This window comes from Xenopus laevis, chromosome 5L (assembly GCF_017654675.1).
Source record: "Xenopus laevis strain J_2021 chromosome 5L, Xenopus_laevis_v10.1, whole genome shotgun sequence".
Classification (NCBI taxonomy): Eukaryota; Metazoa; Chordata; class Amphibia; order Anura; family Pipidae; genus Xenopus; species Xenopus laevis.
Window position 1 is genome coordinate 132,161,619 of NC_054379.1, and position 25,266 is coordinate 132,186,884.

Here is a 25,266-nt window from a genome sequence, read left to right on the forward strand (position 1 = left end):
TACAGGAGGAGCTGTGTTGGCAGTACAGCTGGTTTTTATGCAACTAAAACTTCCTTCCAAGCCTGGAATTCAAAAATAAGCTCCTGCTTTGAGGCCCCTGGGAGCAACATCCAAGGGGTTGGAGAGCAACATGTTGCTCACAAGCCACTGGTTGGGGATCACTGTTATAGTGTATGGCAACCTTAAGACATTCGGGGTGCCACTGGCAGAGTAGAAGTCTCTTTTTACAGTATTCTAGTCATTCCTTTCCCTGGGAAACTTATTATAATTCCATGACACAGAACGTAGTGAATTCTGGACCTGCCCAAGGTATCATGAAAATGTGATAGTGGCTGTAGGTAAGGCTCCAGTTCCTCATAAAGGCCTTCAATTGCTGCCCTACAGCTCCTCACTACATCTTCCTCTATGAATCCATCTGATGTTGTTTAGTAACGCCTACTCCTGGGAGAAGTTAAATTTCATAGTGATTATCGCACTATTTTATGCTTTTATCGCTTAAAAGATGTTAGTGAATACTGCGTTAGGATTAATTCTATTCTATAAGTATCGCAATGCGATTAGAATGGTGCTGTCCAGTAATGTAGAATTAACGCTTGTGATATGTCTATTAACGCATGCAAAAATACTTTGATGAATCCTTCCTTAAATAACGTTCCTTAAATAACGCACAAAACTGTACGTTAAGGAATATCGACCTTTAGTGAATCGGCCCCTAAAGCTCCCCATAGACGCGACGATTCTTCTTGCCGAACGACCGATTTTAGGGAAGCGCAACCAATCCTTCGAAATTATCATGCGGTTAGTGGGATTCGAACGATCGTATATTTTACGATTTTTTGGCCGACATCTGTCAGGAAATTGATCGGCCAGGTCAAAAAATCTTTGTCGGTCCCAGTGCAATCTATCTATGTTTGCAGGGCCAAGCAGTCAGCTCCCCTTTGTTTTCCTGGCAAATTGGTCTTTTTAGTTGATGGTAAATTCGTACGATCGTTCTGAGAAGATTGTGGTCTCACAATCAGGATCTGATCTTTTAAAAATCTCAACATCTATGGCCAGCTCTAGACTGCCATTGAGTCAAGTGACATCACTAAGCACCTAATATGACTGATGACATCACTAAGCACTTAATATGACTGATGACATCACTAAGAGCAATCTTTGAGTTACTGGTTATTTCTGGGATTAGCATAGCATTAAAACTCCAATGATTGGGATTATTTCATTATACAGTGTGACAGCAGCTCCTCACACAATCATTGAGTACAAAAGGACAGGCCTATTGAGCCCGCAAACAAGTTCCAGTTTGCCATTGACATCGCCGCAGCTGGGCAGGAATTTGACTTCCAAAAGGAAAATTAGTAAGAAAGAGATTCAGGCCCCAGAGGCTCGTCGCATGACAATGGCAGATCAGCAGCCCCAGTGCCACCAGCAGCGCAAGGATCTCGCTCTCAGTTTCGGCAGCAGCAGCTGGTGGGCTCGTTCCATTGTGTGCGCCGGGAGAGGAGGCAGAGAGGGGCGTGTCCGCGTGTTCAGGATTCCCCGGCCATTGGACTAGTTGGTTGTGACTGATGAGGTCAGCAGGGATCAGCTTGCAGGATGGGGCACTGGCTCGGAAGCAGCAGCACAAGGCTCTTCCCATCTGGGCTGTGTCTCCCGCACGGTGGAGCTGAGGGGCGCAATCTCTGAACACAAAGCGGGAAGGAGAAGGGATGAAGGGACGGGGATTCGTTGCTGAATGGCTGATCGCTTTCCTTTACATTCGGAGCTCATAGAAGGAGGAGGTTGTTGTAGCGGTGCTCGGGCGAGCAGTGTGTGTGTTGTACTCACTACTGGAGTAACTTATAGAGAGCTGGTGCTAATGAAAGACCCTCGCGTCCCTTCTGCCCCCTCGCTACATCTGGGACGTATATTGGCCCTTGTTCCCTTTGCTTTGGATTAGACCGGACATTGTGGCTCTATAATATCATCCCGGCAGCAGCTGCATGGATCTCTCGCTCTGAGGTACGTACCGACCCCCTATGAAACAATGGGATGCGCCGGCGGCTCCTCTCGCTCAGATGAAACCGCTCAGTTCTCAAGCTGCGGTACAGACGGACTCCATGAACTTATTATTGCTCGGGGGGAGCTAGGCTGCCCTTCAACCATGTAGGGGGGGGGGGGGGGCACTTGTTTGCAGCTATATCTACTTTTCTTGAACAATGATAAATACTAAAGTGTAGTGTGTATAGATATATATATATATATATATATATATATATATATATATATATATAAAGAATCCCACTGTATTATAGTAATCAGTCACAGGGGGATAATACATTGCACACATTGATGTTTGTGTAAAGACTAGGACTCTAAGCTCACACTCCTTCATTCATATTTATATCATGGATTTGCAACAACCTTCAGAAATACACAAGTTTTGTATTCAGCCGCCTGGATGTGATGAAGTCAAACTAGAGGAGGTGCAGGGGTGCAGTCTAATGATTGCTTTCATGCTGGGTGCATAATAACATATGTCTCTGTCATAAAGGGGGAGAACCAGCTGTGTATCTAAATCCATGTGACCGTCAATACGTTTATTGCACTACAACTCACATCTTCCGTAAACAGTGTACTAGTGTAACAACAACAGCAGGAGGGAAGGATGTTGAACAGCCACGTTCTAAACACACATTTTTTTTTTATGTACTGTAAGAGCTTATAAAGAATTGGCCTATTGATTGTAGGGAATAGACCACTGTAGAGAGCCATCTACTGGACCTATATGGCATAACATGGGATGTTCTCAATATATGAAAGCCCTTAGGTTGATCCTGACGGGGGCACCCGTAGACACCCCCTTCCCAAATCATTGCTCAGCATGCTAGTCTAATCTAAACACCCAGATCCTTTGTGTATGTGAGTGCAAGCAGTGCGGTGAGCCTTTGTCTTTAGCTTAACATCTCAGGATGAGATTGTCAGCAGATTCACCCAATTTATTTACCATCTCGGCCTCTTGTTGTGCTTTCTATTTGTGTGTTTCATTCATGCATACTTCCCATTCTCATATTATATATACATATATATAGAATCCGTGAAGAGCCTGCACAACTTGTAATCTGCTGTATTAATTATTTGCCTGGGTGCTATCAGCAAAAAAGCCCTTTTTTTGGACTAATAAGACCTGAGAGTGCTCGCTTTGGTTCTGGATATAAATATATATATATATATATATATATATATATATATATATATATATATATATATATATATATATATATATCTATATCTGTGTTAATTGGCTTGCCCCGCATTACTGCAACAGGGTGGATAGTGAAGATAACATTTCTTTGGGAGAATGTTTATGATCTCTGCAGTGGTTCTTCCCAGATAATTGCTGCACATAACACGTCTGAGTCTCCACGAAGGTGGAAACTGTCTGCAAAGTTGCTTGATGTGGTTTGTTTACTGTTGCAATTTCAGTTGGATACTTGTATATGGTGCAAATTCCCTGTACATAATGCAGATAGACTGGGGCAGCAGTGACCATTCCGGAACGTGGCTCTTTTTTGTTTATCCTTCAGATTTCCAGAGTGTCGTAAATTTGCCTGGAGCAAATAAGCAACTAAGCCTGAGGCATGAGGCGCCCAGCACATTGCTGAGCCAGCTGTTTGGCCCTTGAAGGTAATACAACACTATAGTCCCGCCAGCATGCATCATTTATGTATCTTTATGTACCCAGGGGAAAAGTGATGCCATTAGGTTGGATAAATACAAGTTTTTGTAACAGCAATATTGTGTGTGTATGTATTATGTGTGTGTGTGTTTGTGGCACATGCTTATCCAGCTGGGTACCAAAAACTGCAGAAAAGGGATTTGAAGGGTAAGAAAGTATAAAAGCTTTCATCAGAGAGTGAGTGGAAGTGCAAGATCTGGAAACAGTATTGATCATCAACAAGGTGTTACCGAAATACAGGTATGTTATCCAAAATGTTAGGGAACTGGAGTTTTCCGGATAATGGATCTTTCTGTAATTTGGATCTTCATACCTTAAGTCTACTAGAAAATCATGTAAACATTAAAAAAGCCCATTAGGCTGGTTTTGCTTCCAATAAGGATTAATTATATCTTAGTTGGGATCAAGTACAAGGTACTGTTTTATTATAACAGAGAAAAAGGAAACTGTTTTTAAAAATGTTGAAATATTTGGATAAAATGGAATCTATGGGAGACGGCCTTTCTGTAATTCGGAGCATTCTTGATAACGGGTTTCCGGATAACGGATCCCATACCTGTAGTTGGATCATCGGAGACATGTTTGGAAAGTTGCATCTGCTTATACTGTAGACGACACTGCTTATTACAGGTATGGGACCCTTTATCCAGAAGGTGCGGGACCTGGGGTTTTGCCGGATAAGGGATCTTTCCATAATTTGATCTCCATACCTTAAAGGAGACATTTACTCAATTAGATATAGAAGAATAGTGCTTAAAAAAGTAGTGTTTCCGGCTGATTTGTTGAATATTTCTGCATAAACACTAATAATCCCTCCCTTCTGTTCCACTTCCTGCTCCCTAAAATCCCAGGCTGTGCAGGGATGCTGGCAGCACTCGGCTTACTGCACTATAGCCTAGGAACCAATCAGCAGCAAGCAGGACCTGATAGGGAACTGAAGCATGTATTGGTGTCCTGTCTCCCTCCTACATTGCTTCTGGCAGGGACCATTAGGATACGCCCACACCTCATATGAAACAGGGACCTGAGCTCATCTATAGGAAGCTCTAATAAAGGGGCTATTTTTAAACATAATATTACTTTTTAACACCATGTAAAAGCAACACCATATATTACTCATAATTGCCTACAATGTTAGGGTTTTTTCATTTATCCTATTTCAGGTGTCCTTTGAATCTTCTAAGAAAATTGTTTGAATATTAAATAAACCCAATAGGATGGTTTTGCCACCAATAAGGATTAATAATATCTTAGTTGTGATCAGTTACAAAGGTACAACTTTATTATTATTGTTATAGAGGAAAAGAAAATCATTTTTAAAAATCAGAATTCTTGCAACTCCAGAATCCTTTGCGAAAGATTTGGCAGAATACCGAACTGAATCTGAATCCTAATTTGCATATGGGGGGGAAAGGGGAAAACATTTTTTACTTCCTTGACAAAAACTCACGCGATTTCCCTCCCCTTATTTGCATATGCAAATCCTGGATTCGGTGCATCCCTACTATTCTTCAAGTTTGGGGTCCAGAACAAATTCTCCATCATGCAGAGGTCGGTGGAGCTTTTAAACAGTCTGAGGGCCAAATAAATCTCATGGAGGGCCCCATCTGGACTGCGGGCCTCTAGTTGGACAGCAATAAACACTAATCACTGAACACATTTAAGGCTTAGGTCATGCATGTGAGTTCTACTGGTACTGCCAGGTACCCACACTGACTGCCAGCAACTGGCAAGGGCCCAGCTGGTTTGGATTAAGGAAATAAAGAGATGAGAGGAGATTAGACTGACTGCACAAAGAGTGGTCCTACAGCCAGTGAATTGTGCTGCTATTTGTGTATATGAAGGATACGCATACAGATGGTGTATATAAATATTAATATGGAGTTGCCTGATCTACGCACACATACATTCATCAACATGACGGATAAACATAACACATTTATGGGGGTATCGACTGGCTTCTCCGCCAACACGCAATATTTATTGTGACAATACATTTTCCTGACAGTCGTAAATCTGGGCGGAATCGTTTTGGCAGAAATGTGTCATTTATGGTTGCAATTTCATCTGGAAATGTAGCGTGCATAATTCTCCATCGCTGCGGGTGTGGGATGCTTTGCTGGGTGAATGAAACGGAAGGGATTTTAATTATTGTATTAGAAAATTATTATTTGATTACTGTAATTAGTGACCGTGTTCGCTCTGCTCACCTGTTCTACAGAACCAATGCAGAAGGCGGGATGCCCAGAAGTTTAAGATATCACTGTGTTTTTGTTGGCAAATTCTGCCCGTATCTAAACTGTCAGTTCTTTTCTACTTGGCAACAGGGTCAGTGGATTTCAGCCAGGCAGGACCCATTGTGATATAATACATGGATTCCAATGGAAGAGCTAGAAGATTTTTATTCCATGACAGTGCTTTTAGATTGTAAGCTTTGTTGCGTAGTACCCCTTTGCCTCCACTATCAATCAGTATTAGTAGGAAATTGTGTTGATGTAGCCACCCGTTCTATTGTGCAGCGCTGCAGAGTTTGTTGGCACTTTATAAATATGCTTTAATGATAGTAGTAAATTGTCATGTAGACAGTGTTTCACATGACTCTACGTGAAAAAGGGTTCTTAGTGGGGATCCGTATTGGGTCCACTCTTATTCAATTTGGTCTTTAATGACTTGGAAGAGGGTATTGAAAGTAGTATATCTGAAAAACTATAAAGGCCATTCAGGATTCTGCATCCTTGCAGGGGGATCTTGACAGTCAAGGAGGTAAGTGGCAGATAAATGAATGTTGATAAATGCTACAACACTAACTATTTGAGAACAAAAGGGGATGCTGTAAGTGTATGCTAGGATATGCTGCACAGGTAATTATGAGAGCACTTCTTCATAGGTGGCAATGCAAATAGTCTGAAAATAATGGATTGTGCAGACAATACGCTTGCCTCTTATCATTTACTGTCTAATTGCACAAATGAAATGGGAGATTAAGAATATACTTTGCCTTTAGAAAATACAGCTGAATGTTTATCTAGAGTCTCTTATTTGTGATTTGTTAATCACATTCAGTATCAGCAGTCTTTAGAAAAATCTATGATTTGCTTTCAATTATGGGGAGGTAGAGGTATGAGATCCGTTATCCGGAAACCCGTTATTAACAAAGCTCAGAATTATGGAAAGGCGGTCTCCCGTAGACTCCCTTTTATCCAATTTTTTTTTAAAATTATGTAGTTTTTCTCTGTAATAATAAAACATTATCTTGTACTTGATCCAAACAAAGGTATAATTATCCTTATTGGAAGCAAAACCAGCCTATTGGGTTTATTTAAAGGGGTGGTTCAACTTTAAGTTAACTTTTGGTATTTTATGGAATGGCTAATTCTAAGCAACTTTTCAATTGGCCTTCATTTTTTCTTTTTATTATAGTTTTTGAATTATTTGCCTTCTTCTTCTGACTCTTTCCAGCTTTCAAATGTGTGTCACTGACCCCATCTAAAAAACAAATGCTTTGTAAGGCTACAAATGTAATATTATTGCTACTTTTTATTACTCATCTTTCTATTCAGGCCTCTCCTATTCATATTCCAGTATCTTTTTCACATCCTTGTATGGTTGCTAGGGTAATTTGCACCCTAGCAACCAGATGGCTGAAATTGCAAACTAGAGAGCTGCTGAATAAAAAGCTAAATAACTCAAAAACCACAAATAATAAAAATTGAAAACCAATTCCAAATTGTCTCAGAATATCACTCTCTACATCATACTAACAGTTAATTTAAAGGTGAACAACCATTTTAATGTTCAGATGCATTTCTACTAGATTTAATAAAAGATCCAAATTACAGAAAGGTCCGTTATCTGTAAAACTCCAGGATCCGAGAATTCTAGATAACAGGTAACAACCAGTACTTTGTTTTTAGTCACCTGAAATTTGTCAATATATTATCTCTACTAGCCAGTGCAAATAATAAAAGATTCATTAGAAAGCAAGTGGTCTATCCCTGCACAGTGTAGTTATGTCTTCCTGTTTTTATGAAAGCAATTTGTATTTTCTTTGCCCAGGAGAGTTCTGCTTTCTATAAAAGGACCAGTGTTCCAGCAACATATTGCTAACGGCTAGTACTTCCAGGGAAAAACAAACCGTGACTTTGCAATGCGCTCTAGACTCTTACTGGCACTCTGGGTGCTTGTGCCTTAAAGGAACAGTAACACCAAAAAAATGGAAGTATTGTAAAGGAATGACAATTTAGTGTACTGCTGCCCTCCACTAGTAAAATTGGTGTGTATGCTATAGAAACACAACTACAGCTTATATTAACAAGCTGCTGTGTAGCTATGGGGCAGCCATTCAAGCACAAGATACTCAGTAGATAGAAGATAAACTCTGTAGTATGCAATATGATTCTTCTGAACTTATCTGTTATCTACTGTGTGTCCTGTGCCTTTTCTCCTTTTTCAGCTGCCCCCATGGCTACACAGCAGCTTGTACAGGTATGGGATCTGTTATCCAGAAAGCTCAGAATTACGGAAAGGCCATCTCCCATAGACTCCATTTTATCCAAATAATCCAAATTTTTAAAAAATAATTTCCTTTTTCTTGGTAATAATAAAACCGTAGCTTATACTTGATCTTGAACTAAGCTATAATTAATCCTTATTGGAAGCAACCCCAGCCTATTGTTGTTCACCTTCCAAACACTTTTTTCCAAAAAAAAAAAAAAAAAAAGGTTCCGAGCATTCTGGATAACAGGTCCCATACCTGTATTATAAACTATAGTAGAGTTTTTGAAGCGAACACACTTGGTGTACCAGTGCAGGGCAACACTACATTATATTTTCATTACTTTAGAACCTTTATTTAAAACCTCCCTAGAAGAGCAACAGTGCATTCTACACAGTTTTATACAGTGCTGAACTATTACAGTACTAGAACTATTTAGTCTAGTTGTTGCAGGGAACAGCTGTCCTAGCCATGTTTATTGGCTAAAAACAAAATAATTTTTTTAGGGAAATGCTGTTTTCATATGAGACTTGGGCTTTCTGATTGGGTTGGAGTGCATCAGCTGATTATTAGGGTCCATGGGAATGATCAAAGTCCATGCTGCAACTGAATTTTTCCATCTGCCAATGTCAGTGTGAGTTGCAGCATAATGAAACTTGGGTCCAGCCTGAGCTGACTCAACCATTCACATTCTGATCCATTAGCTCTTTAGTATGTAAGCCCTTGAGGGTGGAAAGGATAAAATACATGGGGCATTAACATGTTTGATGTGCTGTAAGCCTAAGGGCAATTTTACTGGGGTTGGCATTAGCTGGAAGCTCAGTAGGTCTCTCCTGATTCCTGTATGGTGACTTGTCATTTATGTAACTGGCAGGGGCATTTCTGCCATAAGGCAAGGTGAGAACTCAGGCGGCAGCTCCCCAGAAGTTACCAGGGGTGGCAAAAAGCAGATTTACCAAGGGTCGAATTTCGAATTCAAAAAAATTTGAATTCAAAAAGACCAACCGAAATTAAATTCAAGGTTTTTTTTGGCCCAATAGGTCAGTTTTTGACTGAATAGGTCCCTATTTGATCTAATTTGAATTGTATGAATCGAAGTAATAATCATACGATTCAAAGTTTTTCCCAAAAAAATACTTAGATTTGACTCCAAATAGGTTCTAGGAGGTCCCGATAGGCTAAAACAGCAATTCGGCAGGTTTTAGATGGCGAATAGTCGGTCAAAGAGACCGTACATTTTTTTCAAATTCAAATCAAATTTGGACTATTCCCTAGCCGAAGTACACAAAAATTAGCTCGAAATTAGATTTTTTCAAATTTTCACTTTGACCTTTGATAAATCTGCCCATAAGAGCCAATTTTTTTGGTATTAAACCGGAAATTCAGCTTTTCTAACACTGAGAATGCAATTTTGCTCTCTGTGCTAGAGATGCAGCCCCCACCGACCCTCGTCGGCGATCTGAAGGTAAGAGCGACGGGGGAGGCGGCATTAATACCTGAAATGGGCCTAGTAAATGGGAAGATACCAATGACAAACAGCACCACACAATCAGTGTAGAATTTGCATTAAAAAAGATTATATTTGGGATAATAGTTATGGATTTTATTGTGTGAACTATCCCTTCATAACATGCACTGGATTATGGTGTTGGCAGTTTCAGCCAAAGAAACAGATTAAATGAAGTTCAGTGGCTGAAACATCTCTCTTTGATATTGCTTTGACATAAATGGAATGCCAATTTCTCATGCCAGCTCTAGCTGAGTGAGAATGATACATAGTAATGGTTCTGGTTCTAGGAGAAGCCAATAAAGGAACCTTGACGTGTGCTCATTGAGGCAAAAAACAGCTCAGCCTTTCTGGAAGGCAAAACTGATTCTCCCGAGTCCCGACGGAGTCCTTTTTCCTGGGCCTTCAGATCTGAGTTATTGGAAAGCGGGATTAGCAAATTGGAAATGGTGTGAATTTCACAGAGCATGGCTGCATGGGGAGATAGTGTTAGTGTACATTTGTGGGTGTTATTGCAGAGAGGGAAGGTTAATTTGCTTCTCTGTACAGTGAATGTCTGCAGTCTGAGTGAAGGAAGGGAAGTATTGTTAGCAAAGGAGGCTCTTCTTACCATTCACATTTAGTTGTAAAGTGCTATGAAAGAGGAAACCCTTGCAACCCTTACACACATAAATAACATGACTTTGAAGAATGTTTTCAAACAATCTTATTATAACCTGCCCCAGAGGGGTTTTCTCAGACAGTTTACGTTACACCCGAAAAAGAATATCTGGCCCCTCACCTTTATGTATTACTGAATATCTGATCTCCATCCTTATTTCCTGCTGTGACTTTAATGTAACAAAACTGATGTAATACTTTGTGTGGTGTCACCTTTCTGTCCATTTCTTGACATGTATCCCTTATGGCCAAACATGGGAATCCTCAGGTTATATTCTTGATTTATTATTTTATTAGGTGGGCAACTCCCAGAGTCCTACCGACAGCTGTAAACGGTAGGTTATTTCATAAGACTCTGGAAAGCTTTGGGTTGGCACATTTGAGATGAGGCTTTTAAGATACTGCTGGTTCTTTAATAATTCATCAGAATCGGTCATGTCATGGCTACTTGTGTTCAAGCAGAATACATGTTAATAAGTTCATTAAATTGTTTGTATAGGGACGTGATTGCTGCACATCCTCACATCACATATGGCTGGGGGTATACTGGCATTCTATAAAATAATATCTGCAGGATCTCGGTTCAGCTAAGTTGAATCAATCCAAGGTATGCACATGACCATTCCCTGTTTTATTTGATCATTTATATCGAAACTCTTTTTCTATTCGAGTTCATTATCTGCCATACCCAGACATGTGTAAGCAGCACCCTTTTTAAAGGAATGGTTCACCTTAAGTTACATTTAAAGGGGACCCGTCACCCAAAGAAAATTATTCAAAATCCCATTTTATCACAATAGTCAAGCAAAATGAACCTTAATTACACTATATAAATTATTTGAATCTTGTTTCCTACAGACTGGGAATTCATAATTATAGCAAACAGGCAGGAGCCATTTTGTGGACACTGTTATTAAGACAAGTCTTGCATCATCTTAGAATCTTGTTTGTGCACCAGAATGGGGGACCCTATGTCCATGCCCTGGCTACACAATTAAATGGTTAAAAGAACGGGGAAATATTGGGAGAGCAGTGACATCTAGGAAGTGCTGAATGGAAAGTGAAAGTAATTGTCTGCCCCGCCTCTATGCCCATGGCATAGAGGAGTGCCAAACAATATTTGATTGACAGCTGAGATTTTTAAATGATCTCACAACAGCTATGAATGCTTTAATAAAAAATAGAAATTGGATTTCATGTTTAATTTGAAAAGGACTTTTATTATACAGATTTTTGTGTCTGGGTGACAGGTCCACTATGTTATATAATTGCTAATTCTAAATAACCGTTAAATTGTCCTTCATTTTTTTCTTAGTTTTTTTTTATAATTATTTGACTTTTTTCCAGCTTTCACTGACCCTATCTAAAAAAAATAAATGCTCTGTAAGGCTACAGATTTATTGTTATTGCTACATTTTATTACTCATATTTATATTCAGGCCCTCTCTTAAAGGAACAGTTACACCAAAAAAATTAAAGTAATGAACATATAATGTACTGTTGCCCTACACTGGTACAACTGGTGTTTTTGCTTCAGAAAGTATACTATAGTTTATATAAACAAGTTGCTGTGTAGCCATGGGGCAGCCATTCAAAGCTGAAAAAGGAGAAAAGGCAGAGCACATAAGATAAGCTCTGTGGTATACAATGGGATTCTTCAGAACTTATCTGTTATCTACTGTGTATCCTGTTCTTGAATGGCTGCTCCCATGGCTACACAGCAGCTTGTTTATATAAAGTAAAGTAGTGTTTCTGTAGCAAAAACACCAGTTGTACCAGTGCAGGGCAACAGTACTGTACATTATATTGACACTCCTTTAAACACTTTAATTTTTTGGTGTTACTGTTCCTTCATATTCTGGTCTCTTATTCAAGTCAATGCATGGTTGCTAGGATGATTTGGACCCTTGCAACCAGATTGCTGAAAATTTAACCTGGAGAGCTGCTGAATAAAAAGCTAAATTACTCAGAAGCCACAAATAATAAACAGTGAAAACCAGTTGCAAAGTGTCTGAGAATATCATTCTGTACATCATACTAAATGTTAATTTAAAGGTGTTATGCCCCCAAAAAAGCCTGTTGTGTTTGTGTAGAATCTGTACCTAGTGCATCCTATTCTACAAATGCAATTCTTTAAATTGATGCTGGTCAAGTACCCTTAAGGTGGCCATACACGGGCCGATAAAAGCTGCCGACAGACCGAGTTGGCAGCTTAGTGGCCCCTGTATGGGCCCCCCCCCGACGGACTTCCCCGATCGAGATCTGTCCGAAAGTTGGCCAGATCTCAGATCTCGATCGGATGGGACTAAAAATCCTGTCGGATCGTGGCCGCATCTGTTCCTTGATGTGGCGCGATCCGACCGCCCATTACCATTCGTTATTTCTACGATATCAGCCCGATATTGCCCACCTCAAGCTGGGCATATCGGGGAGAGATCCCCTTGTTTGGCGACATCGCCAAACGAGCGGAAATCCATGTATGGCCGCCTTTAGTTCTCTTGTGCTATCATGGATTTCTCATGTTTCTAAATCTGTTGGAAGTCATTTATAGAATTTGAGAAGTTCAGGAGCCAGTGCCATACAGCATGATGGTTGGTTTTTACCCTTGGCTACCTTACACAGAGAAAGATTAGGTGATGAAGATTGACAGGGTAGATGAAGGAGCTCAGCTGCAGAACATTCCATTGACAGAGGGCTGCCTTGTAGATAAGGCATAAGAACTGCAGGTTGTACATCACTCTGTCATGAAAGATCCATGTATCTGCAAGTTCTGTGTCATATGAGGATCAATGTTGCACCAGAAACCATTTACTATAGACTTCATTTTCTTCGCATCGGCAAACTGCATATTTGTTTTCAGTCTCTCGTCATCTGTCAGTTGTTCATAACCACAAATTTGTTTCGCTGCTTCAATGGTGCCGCATTCGTTTCATAGTCATGTTACATTCTCACATATTGCTACTGTTTGCTCGCTGCTCACAGAAATGGAAGGAAAGCGACAAAGGCCTATTTATTATGCTGTGTAAACTGAAATTCGCCCAAAAAAATGGCATAAAAAGCTGTGTAAAATAATCAGCAAATTTTTCAAGGTGTGTTTTACTTTACGCCATGCAAACGCCTGATTTGCTGCCGTTTTGTTTACACTGCTTTAGACCTTTGAAAGTATAATAATTATGAGTTCCCAGACCCAATGGGACTCGGATCGCTTCCTCCTTTGGACGACTTCGGAAAACGAAGCGTTCCGAGTGCCATCCCGTCGGCGATTTACATTCTAGGTGGCAGGAAGGCAGTTCGGGGAGATTAGTTGCACAAAGAAGAAGCGATTTGTCGCTGGGCAACTTATCTCCCGAAATAGCAGCGTGTGTCTCTGCCTTTAGAAGTGACAGAGTAGTTCCTTGACTATTTAAAGTCACAAGATCACAGATCTAATGCCTAATACAGGTATGGGATCTGTTATCCAGAATGCTCTGGACCTGGGGTTTTCCAGATAAGGGATCTTAATTTGGATCTCCATACATTGTCAACCAAAAAAATCATTTAAACATTGACTAAACCAAATAGGATTGTTTTGGTAAGAATTAATTATTATCTTATTAGTTGGGATTATGTTAACGGTACTGTTTTATTATTACGGAGAAAAGGGAAATAATTTTTAAAAAATGTGAATTATTTGATTAAAATTGAATCTGTGGGAGAAGTCCTTCCCATACATATTCCAGAGCTTTCTGGATAATGGGTTTCTGGATAACAAATCCCATACATGCATTATGTTGCTTCTGGGTGATCTTGCAGTGTTGATATAGTAGATAATATAGTAATTTGCAACACACATATCTTTGCTATTATAGCCTATTGCTTTATTATTGTTTTTTTAAAAACGTTGCTAAAATGCTTACTGACGTCTAATTTAATCTCCGTTCCTCCTCCATAGCATACTGTATGGTAGGAGTAGTGAACAATGTTTCGTGTGGCAGCTGTTGCCCATTTCAGTCTGTTAGACGTAGCTGGCATTGCCAACTGTTTGATCAGAAACATTATTTTAAAATTCCAGTTGTGAGACAGAAGACCAAGTGGAATCAGGGCTGTAAGGATACAGTTAAGCTGATCTGTTGCTTCATAACTCCTTTCCTCAGGCTCCTTTAGCTAATTATGTGGTTTTTTGGGATATATAAATGCATGACTATAATGGTTACCCTCCAGGGATATCCAAAATTATCCATTCACCCTGAATGACCCTTAATCCTGGCCCCTCTAGGCAGTTTGGGAATCAGGTTTTTTTTTTTTAAAGGGGTTTGTTCACCTTAACACTTTTTTCAGTTCAGTTGGTTTCAGATTGTTCACCAGATTGTTTCCACTGGAAAGTGTGAAGTTTATTTTTCACCTTCTATAGCAGCTCTGGGGGGGGTCACCAACTCTTCAATTGTTCTAAATTGATACATTTAATTGATTCATTTGTTACTCAGGATCCCTGAGTTTCATTAAAGGCAACTGTTATTAGATAGAATTGATACAATAGTTACTAATACTCCAGAGATGCTGCTCAGAAATGTATCAACTAAATGTTTCAAAATTGTAACCGTTCAGATGCTCCTGGACCACTGAGCTGCCAGACTGAAACACTAGCGGCAGGAACATTAAACTTTAATCTTCAATTTTGGGAAAACGGTAAAAAATAAAAGATGGAAAGCGATTGAGAAAAGTGTTAGTTTATGGCGAACAATCTAAAAACAACTGAACTGCAAAAAAGTGTTTGGAAGGTGAACAACCCCTTTAAGAAAGAGTACTCATTCCAAGGGACCCCTTTGCTAAAAATACAAACAGGTTTGGAATCTGTTATCTGGAAACCAGTTCCGAATTACAAGACAACCATTTCCCATAGACTCCATTTTAAATAAATCGTATTTCAAAAAAGTATTTCCTTTTTCTTTGTAATAATATGACAGTACCTTGTACTTGATCCAAACTAAGATATAATTAATCCTTATTGGAACAAGAACAAGCCTATCGGGATTATTTACTGTTTAAATAATTTTTTGTAGATTTAAGGTATGAAGATTCAAATTACAGAAAGCTTCCTTATCTGGAAAACCCCAGGCCTCGATAACAGGTCTCATATCAGTACTATGTTGTAATAGTTTATCAGGGGTTTCTTCTATTTATCCTTAAAGTAATGTTAAACTATAACCCTTGTATCTGAATTCTAGTGAAGAAGGTTGCAGGTCGGGAGGTTAGACTGTAGAAAAGAGAGTATTCCCTCTTCTGTTTAGAGTTGTGGTACATGCTGAATGGAGATACATTTTGTTTGATGTATGCTTATAGCTTTTGTGTATAACAATATTAACATGTCCAGTAAGTGGAGCCAGTTCATTAGCACAACAGGGTGTGAGAGCTGAAAATACAGCGAGAGCTGTGCAAGCAGTTGCCAGGTCACTGTGAATACAAATTAAACACAAGTATGATTGTTTAAATTGCATTTAATAAACCAACATCCTGGCCAATGTTATCTTAGGCTTTGATGAATGATAATACGAGTGAGACATAACAACTGGCGACATGTAGAAAATGGAAATGCGGCAGTCCTTCTTTTCTGGTGCGCTGTTATTTCATAGCAATTGCACTATTTTGGATCTGCTGGCAGGGCTGGTTTTAGATTCTCGTGCCACAAAACAGACTCTGCATAATCCTTGTGTATAGGCTTTTTTAACATTACCTCAATGAAGTATCTCCCAGTGGCCTGAAGACGACTCTGTCTGGAATTTTACTTTTACCTCTTCTGTACAGACCCCCCTCCACAGCCACACCAAGGAACCCCCACCCAGAACTGCCCTGCTCCCCCGTACCTGTGCTTGATACCTGTGCCCAACAAGGTTGGCAGCCTCCATTTCTAGTTTCTAGACCTGAAGCAAGGAACATAATAAGCAAGTGTGCATGGTGTTGGTTGGAAATATCTGAGAGCAGTTGCCAGTTAGAAGAGTGACCAGACATGCAAGCTGCTAACCCTGCATTACCATTCTGCATTTTAAGCACATGTACAGTGAAGCATGGCTGTTCTGGGGTGTTCTTGGTGCATTTGGTGAAGAGTGTAAATACAGAGGAAGCAGACCCTGTGGCTGCAGAGGGACCCAGTAGGTATAGTGGGACCCATCAGGCCCAAACGATGTGTAATTTCAACATATATTGGTAAAATAGGACAACCTCTGGATATGTTGGGGGCCCTAAAATTTATTTGCTGTGCGGCCCAGTAACATCTATGTACATCATTGGTGAGAAGGAAGGGAGTTTTTTGCAGGAGACCAATGGTTGATTGTTGGTTTACATATGATAATATTTTATGGAGTTGTGAGGGATTATGTAAAATTAAATGCATTTACAGATTTCTCAGTTTGCCTCTGGATGATCAGTATAATTGGTAGACCTTCCCAAATCTGATGTCTCTTTAGGTAAAAGGCCCACACAGCAATTTTAGTGTTTTAGTCTCCATTTATTGTGCAGTCAATGGAGGTAGGGAGATTCGGGGCATCTTAACACATCATCTTGATGGTAAAACACTGTGTGACAATAAGAATATACTGTTAAATAATAAATGGACTGAATGAAAGTGGCCCCCTTTTTTATCGAAATGTCCGTATTAAAATTTTATTTTTGACCTCTAGTTGTTGGTGAACTAAACTTTTTGACACCTGGGAATTCTACAATTCAGCAAATCCTACAGGACATTGGGTAAGACAACTCAGCTCATTGGTATCCCCAGCCTCCCACAGAAGACAAGAGACCCTCTCTGTTACTGACCCCCCCAATTCTCATATCTGGGAGACAATTCTCTCCACCATCTCTAATCCTGCTCCCATTACACGTTGGTTATTGTGCTTACTACTCCTAAACAAGGCATCATTTTTAGTTCGTCGCATTCCTCAGACAGATTTCTATTGCCTCAAAGACATTGTGTGTTATTGTTCATAACTGACTTGAAATATGCTTAAGCCTCCCATGAGCCTAGCTATATTTATCTTGAAACTTTCTCTTGGCCCTATTCAACCTTTTGTTTTAACTAAACCCTCAGTAGTGAGGCCAACATCTCCTTGCCAAGGGTTCCTGGGGGGTGGCGTGTACTAGGGGCTGCTAGGTTACGTGAGGTTTTAGGGGGTGCAATTAAAAAGTAGTTGTTGCAAGTCCTAGTCCTTTTCTGGAAAGACTGAATAGAGGACTCCTGAATAGAGGAGTTACTTTATTCTCTCTCTACATACTACTGTTACTCTGCAAAGAGCAGCCTAAAGTAAAACTTTCAGGAAGGAGATATTGTATCTTCAGACTCTTCTAAAAGGGCAATGAATATTCAGACTGATGTCTTTGCTCTGTGGGGCCTGGCCAACAAGTATTCCCAAACGGAAGCTGTGTAGGAGAGGGCATGGTACTCTTTCATCTCAGATATCTACCTCATCTCCTCGGCAGCTTGTCAGGACTGGAAACGTTATTTAAACACGCTGATGAATTCTGTATCACTATTATGAAAAGGGGGGAATGAAGGAAACATGGTGGCAGGTAAGCGTAACTGGCATCCCTTGCATTTGAGGGAGACGACAAAACGTAGGTTACAGGACTGGCCGGAAGACAAAAAAAAATGAAAACTGGTGGAATTGTTTCATAATTTAAAGTGAAAACTCTAACTATAGCTTGCATGCATTCATTATAGAATCTATTTCGATCATGTTTTTTGTGTGAGTGGGACTTGTGTGTTAGTTAGCCCTTAAAAATAATATAGAGAGTATACATGTATATTTATTATGCCATAGCATTCATACCCAGTTAGAAAGCTGACATGGGAGAGAATATTGTTTTTCACTTGGTTCATTTCAGTTTAGGATTCTAAAGACACTGCCACATCTAAGCGCAACTGCCTCACCGGCCTATAGTTATCACAGAAAAATTTCCTAAAGGGGTTTTTCACCTTCAAAACACTTTTTTCGATTCAGATGTTTTTAGATTGTTCCCCAGAAATAAAGACCTTTTTTTTTTTTTTACTTTCCATTATTTATTTTTTACTGTTTTTACAAAATCTAAGTTTAAAGTTGAATGTTCGTGTCTCTGGTGTTTGAGTCTGACGGCTCAGTAATTCAGGTGCTGACTCTAAACTGTTACAATTTTGCAACATTGAGTTGATACATTTCTCAGCAGCATCTCTGGAAAATTAGCAACTATTGTATCAAGTCTAACAGCTGCCTGTAATGAAACCCAGAGATTCTGCTCAGCAGGGACAAAGATAAGAAATGTTTCAACTAAATGTATTCATTTAGAACAGTTACAGGGTCAGCGACCCCACCCCCCAGAGCTGCTTCAGAAAGTGAAAATTTACACTTTAAACTTCTATTATTAGAAAAACAGTTACACATAGAAAATAGAAAGTCATTGGAAAAAGTCGTTATTTCTGGTGAAAACAGCTAGTTGTTTGAAGGTGAACCACCCCTTTAAGTATAGAGACAAATATAGATACATTCTTCTAACATTCTTGGCAGAAGTAAATCCCATAAACCATGGTTCCCTTTTGCAACCAACCTGGCACACATAAATGAGTTAAGTGCAGTTGTTTGGCTTTGATCTGAATAATAGCTGGCAGAGCCGTAGTGAGAGTTATAGCAAAGCTTAGGGAAAGGGACTATTTAATGTTAAAAGGAGGAAGTAGCCAGGAGTCACGTGGTTTCCTGAAATAAACACCACTAGGCAATTGTAAAATTACCAAAACTTCTAGGCCTCTTGCTGCACTACATTTTCCAACATGGGGAGGCCCAGTTATCAAAGTCCGAATTTAAATTTAAATATTTTCTGAAAACAACTCCGACCAAATTTGCACAGGTTTTTTCTCCTTATTTATTAATACACTAAAATTTTATTTGCAAGAAAATCATGAAAAAAAACTAATCGTACAAAATTGCACTAAACCCAGCACAGATCTAGATATCTTTGGGACTTATCTATATGCAAACTCGGCAGGACTGAGATGCCGGATTTTCGGATTCAAACTTTTCCATCCTCTGGGTATAATAAATCCTGAAAAATGTGTGTTTTATACTTTTATACACATTTTTTGGCATTCGGAGTTTAGTAAATAACCCCCTTAGATATGAGATTAACCTTATGGTATTAATAAAAGAGTGAAAGCATTAGCTAAGTTCATGTAAGAGAATTATTTTTTATTAAAGATGTTGTAATGTCAACTGGTAAATAGGGGTTTCCTCTACATCACAGTGTTCGCATGTATAGGGAATACAGTAGCCCCTGATATAAGATATTATAAGTTGTTGAGGAGTTCCATGATTATGTTTTTAAGAAAAATCTCAAATTTAAATTTTGATGGAAAAAAACTCAACTGTGGTGGTGGGGGGGGAACAATTGATTGTCAGTTTGTTTAAAAACTGTTGTTAACATTTCCCGTTGACTTCAGTGGTATCTCAGCAGGTGTTAGACGCAAAATATATGGTACACTTGTTACATTCCTTAAATATTTATGATTTCCTTCCTTTTCCCTAGTGTCTAAAAACTAGAATATACATACTCAGTATACTGTATACACAGAGTCCATGTCCTCCTTTAAGTCTGAATGCTAGGCAGTAGGAAGAAACCATGAAGTACTCCTCTAATCTCCGTCTATCTTAGTTCTCAAACTGTGGTGCTGATGATGGTGGCACTGGCCTTCTGTTACCCAAGCAGATCACAATGCCTTGGGGGTACCACAATAAAACATAAATCTTGAACCACCAAGGCTTGAACTCACAAGGTCTGTAAATATTTGCCTTACCAGATTTTGGTAGTATATGGTGTTACATATATAACCATAACAACTATTGAACCGTTGCTTAATTTAGATCATGCCCAAGTAAGAAACGAAACTCCAGCTTTTTGAATCTTCCTACTATACCTGCTATCCCACAGCCATTCCCAGAGACTATTATCTCGCTGTTACTATAGGCACCATCTCTCCTACTATACCTGCTATCCCACAGTCAAACTCCCTTCCCAGAGACTATTATCCCACTGTTACTATAAACACCATCTCTCCTACTATATCTGCTATCCCACAGTCACACTCCCTTCCCAGAGACTATTATACCACTGTTACTATAGGCACCATCTCTCCCTACTATACCTGCTATCCCGCAGTCACACTCCCTTCCCAGAGACTATTATCCCACTGTTACTATAGGCACCATCTCTCCCTACTATACCTGCTATCCCACAGTCACACTCCCTTCCCAGAGACTATTATCCACTGTTACTATAGACATCATCTCTCCCTACTATATCTGCTATACCTCAGCCACACTCCCTTCCCAGAGACAATTATCCCCACTGATAAATGTGCTTGCTCCATTATGCCTTCAGCTTGTGTGACGTTTATGCACCTCCCTGGCCTCTTCTCCAGTCTGTTTGCACCCTGTGTGGTTTCTTATCTGTTTAACCAAAGGATAACAAATACTCCAGGTTCAAGTGAGCCCTTTATTATCTGGCCAATAGTAAATATTAACTTTTATCTGATTTGCACTTGTGTACAGTTATATATTATGTCCAGATCTGCAGTGCTGCTCTTGTTGTTGTCTGCTGGTTTCCCACAATTCTTTCTCAGCTAATACTTGTGTGTATCTGAGGTACCCTCTTGCTGGTTTAGAAGAGCACATGAATCATTTTGCTGCGGCTGTTGCCTCAAGATAATGCTTTTTCCTTTAGTGGTAGTAGCAACACAGCCTCCCCCCATTGCCTCCTTCACCGGCTAATGTAGTGCACTCATTTCTTTAAAATAATCAATTGCTGTTGCATGGAATTGCCACACACACTTAAGGTGGCCATAGACACACAGATCCTATCGTATGAATCGAGGATTGGTACGATTTTCGGATCGTGTGTGGCATGTGCCGACATCTTTCGTCCGGTGGAGATTGGTCGTTTGGTCGATCGGTCAGGTTTGATTTTGACCCGACCGATCCCGCCGGAGCCCACGGCACATCGTAATTGGATCGTTCGGCCATACAGCCGAACAATCAGATCACACCCGATATAGCCATGCCTGTTAATGGCATATCGGGGAAAGATCCGCTTGTTTGTCGATGTTGCCAAACGAGCAGATCTTTGCGTCTATGGCCACCTTAACATTCAAGTAAGTGATTAGGACATAAGAGGATACTGTACCTCTTGAGGGAAAGATAGCCCCTTTAGTAATGTGTCTGATCTCTGTATTAAAGGGACATTATACCCCCCCTTGTTCAACACAAGTTGAATAGGGTTTGTGCTGAAAATACTTTTTGCCTATTGTTTAAATCATAAACTGTCTTTTGATGGTCTGTTATATTTTTGAGCTAAATGGGCCAAACAGGAAAAAAGAGGGAATCCATCTTTGATTCTTGCAAGTTGATAATTATATTCACAGTATACTATCCCCTCTGTTTACCCTTTATTGTGAAACAAATTATCTACATTACGTGGAAGGCACTAGTCCAGTGTTATTTGTAAATATTATATAAAATACAGTAAATAAATCTTCTGCTGTAGGATATGTGAGCACAGTACATTAAAGGAAAACTATACCCCCAAAATGAATACTTGAGCATATTAAAGAATCTTACCAAATATATACTTAAGTAAATCTTGCTATTTTACATCTCTTGCCTTGAACCACCATTTGTGATGTCTGTGTGTTGCCTCAGAGATCACCTGACCAGAAATACTACAACTCTAACTGTAACAGGAAGAAGTGTGGAAGCAAAAGACAGAACTCTGTCTGTTAATTGGCTCATGTGACCAAACATGTATGATTTCTTTGGTGTGTTTGTGTGCACCATGAATCCTACGATCCCAGGGGACGGCCCTTATTTTTAAAAATGGCAATTTTCTACTTAGGATTACCCAATGGCACATTCCACTAAAAAAATATATTATTATGAAAATGGTGTATTTACATGAAGCAGGGTTTTACATATGAGCTGTTTTATGTGATATCTTTTTATAGAGCACAAACCCCCCCATATCTTTTTATAGAGACCTACATTGTTCGGGGGGGGTATAGTTTTCCTTTAAAGGGGCACATACAGATATACACCCTTTGTCGTGTGAGCAAAATAAATAGAACTTTTGCTGAAAGCATATTCGACCTATTCTTTTAATTAAAAAAGCTATCTATACAGTGCTATCAGGCCAATATGACAAAATGAGAAAATATAACCCCTGCATTGCCAAGTTCAAGCACCCATGTCTATATAATTGAATTTATAAGATGCTTCCAAAAAGAGTGAATATATTGTATACACACTGATGTATTTATTCCAAGCCAACTTAAGGTATGTTTTGCTAAAAAGGGATCCTGTCATCAGAAAACATGTTTTTTTCAAAACGCATCAGTTAATAGTGCTACTCCAGCAGAATTCTGCACTGAAATCCATTTTTTAAAAGAGCAAACAGATCTTTTTTATATTCGATTTTGAAATCTGAAATAAGGTTAGACATTTTGTCAATTTCCCAGCTGCCCCTGGTCATGTGACTTCTGCCTGCACTTTAGGAGAGAAATGCTTTTTGGCAGGCTGTTATTTTTCCTTCTCAATGTAACTGAATTTTGAAAAAAATTTCCCATGACGGTATCCCTTTAATTAGCAAATCTGAATTGACTTGCCATTCTGTTGGGACAAGCATATATCATCCTGTTTTCTTTTTTACAATTCAGCATAGACATGTGAGTCCTGTGGTAGTGGCATCATGACTTCTTCTTCATTCCACCTGCTGGCCTCATACGTGTTTATTTCATATTCTTTAAATAATTCAGAAGCCTGCAATCCATAACAATTGTGACCTTTTTAGATGCCTGTCCTTAAGCGAACTTGGAGCCCAGTACCTTTGTTCAGTGAAATAATTTTAAATGAGCCCTTCCTTCCATGACTGCAAAGTATTTTGGGAAAACGTAATCATTTCCATGAGTCCATTTTAACATTGGGACAAAACGTGCAGCCACTTGTGGAGCTCCATTCTGCATCACATTTCCTGAGTTCCAAGTGTTTTGTGATGTAAGGGGAAACTCCTCATTATACGCTGATTTATTTCTAGGAATTCTGCCTGAACAGTACATTCCAGCACACTTTTATTTCCCAAGGCTGTACTCATCTCATAGTAGTATAAACCCGAGGATTGTCCTTAGTGCTGATGGTTGAGCTGGCATTTGCTTGCCCTGCAGCAAGATTTGATGGCACAATTTCTTGCCTCAGGCCCCCCAATAGTCATATGCAACATCACTTCAGTTTACTGTAGGCCTCTCAATCATGATTTTTATGCCTTAAAAGGGTGGTTAAAGGAACAGTAACACCAAAAAATGAAAGTGTCTTAAAGTAATGAAAATATAATGTACTGTTCCCTGCACTGGTAAAACTAGTGTGTTTGCTTTAGAAATGCACACGCGGCAATGCGTTTTCAATAGTCGCCCAGAGTTGCCTCATTGAAAACGCATCGCCGCTTGTGCATTAGCGCAGGCGATGTTGCGCTGTAGTCTATGGGGAAAAAACGCTGAGGCAGTTCGGGGAGATAGTCGCGCAAAAGATGTGGCGATTAGTCGCCAGGCGACAAAACCTCCCTGAATCTCCTCGTCTGGCCTTACCCTTAAGGTCACTGACGGGGAGAGCAGGCAGAAGAGCTCAACCCGAACCCACCCACAAAAGGAACAGCGAGGTTAGCCTGACCCGCGGGTATTGGGCCCGGCCCACACATCACTAGTATCTTGTGCTCGAATGGCTATCCCACCCCTACACAGTAGCTTTTTTTTATATAAACTATAGTAGTCTTTTTGAAGCAAACACACCAGTTGTACCAGTGCAGGGCAACAGTACATTACTGTTCCTTTAACTTTTAGTATGCTATATAATAGGGATGCACCAAATCTACATTTTGGATTCGGCCGAACCCCCTAATCCTTAGTGAAAGATTTGGCCGAATACCAATCCGAATCCTAATTTGCATATACAAATTAGGGGTGGGAAGGGGAACATTTTATTACTTCCTTGTTTTGTGACAAAAAGTCACTTGATTTACCTCCCCACCCCTAATTTGCATATGCAAATTAGGATTCGGTTTGGCCAGGAAGAAAGATTCGGCCAAATCCATCTGAAAAAGGCCGAATCCTGGATTTGTTGCATCCCTACTATATAATGGCTTATTCCTAGCCATTTTGCAATTGGTTTTCATTGTTTATTTTTCCAGTTTTCTAATATGGGTCACTGACCCCGGCAGCCAAGAACTATTGCTCTGTAACACTACAAGTTGTTACTGTTACTTTTTATGACATCTTCCAAATCAGCCCCCCTCCTTTATTTATTACAGTCTCTCACGCAGACTACTGTCTGGTTGCTAGAGAAAATAAGATCATAGCAACCAGATAGCTGCTGAAATGCCAAACAGGAGAGCTGTTGAACAAAAAACTAAATAACTCAAAGCCATAAAAAAATAAAATATGAAGACCAATTGCAAATTGTCTTAGAATATCTATGCACCATGCTGATGAACTCCTCTTTTCAGAGCTACAGGAACGAGAAAACCCAACCATATCACATAAAACTGGATGCAAGGAGTAAAATACTAAAAGATGCAAAGATTTCACCAAGTCTAGTAACCCTGATAAAAACCAAGAAAAGCTAAATCTGATTTTTTTTACCCTAGACCTGGGTAAAACGTTGCCCATATTTCTAATCCATGGGCAAAATGCATACAAAATGTCTCATAGCTACATCAGATAATATTTTTGCTGATGGCTCCAATATTCTGTACCCCCACTGATTGCTGCCCTGCTTTGATGTGCTTCATTCAGGCTGAAAGTCTAGCTCACCAGACCTGCTGTAAATTGTTGATGATAACATGAAAGAGATTGAT

The 25,266-nt window shown here is 39.7% G+C and overlaps 1 protein-coding gene across 1 annotated transcript in view; it reads left to right on the forward strand.

Annotated features, from left to right (window-relative positions):
* Positions 1-1,621: 1,621 nt before the first annotated feature.
* Positions 1,622-25,266, forward strand: part of spsb4.L (splA/ryanodine receptor domain and SOCS box containing 4 L homeolog) — a gene marked incomplete at its 5' end in the record, with an annotated part of 90,830 nt that continues 67,185 nt past the window's right edge. Inside the window, 1 exon segment of the mRNA NM_001095770.1 lies at positions 1,622-2,001.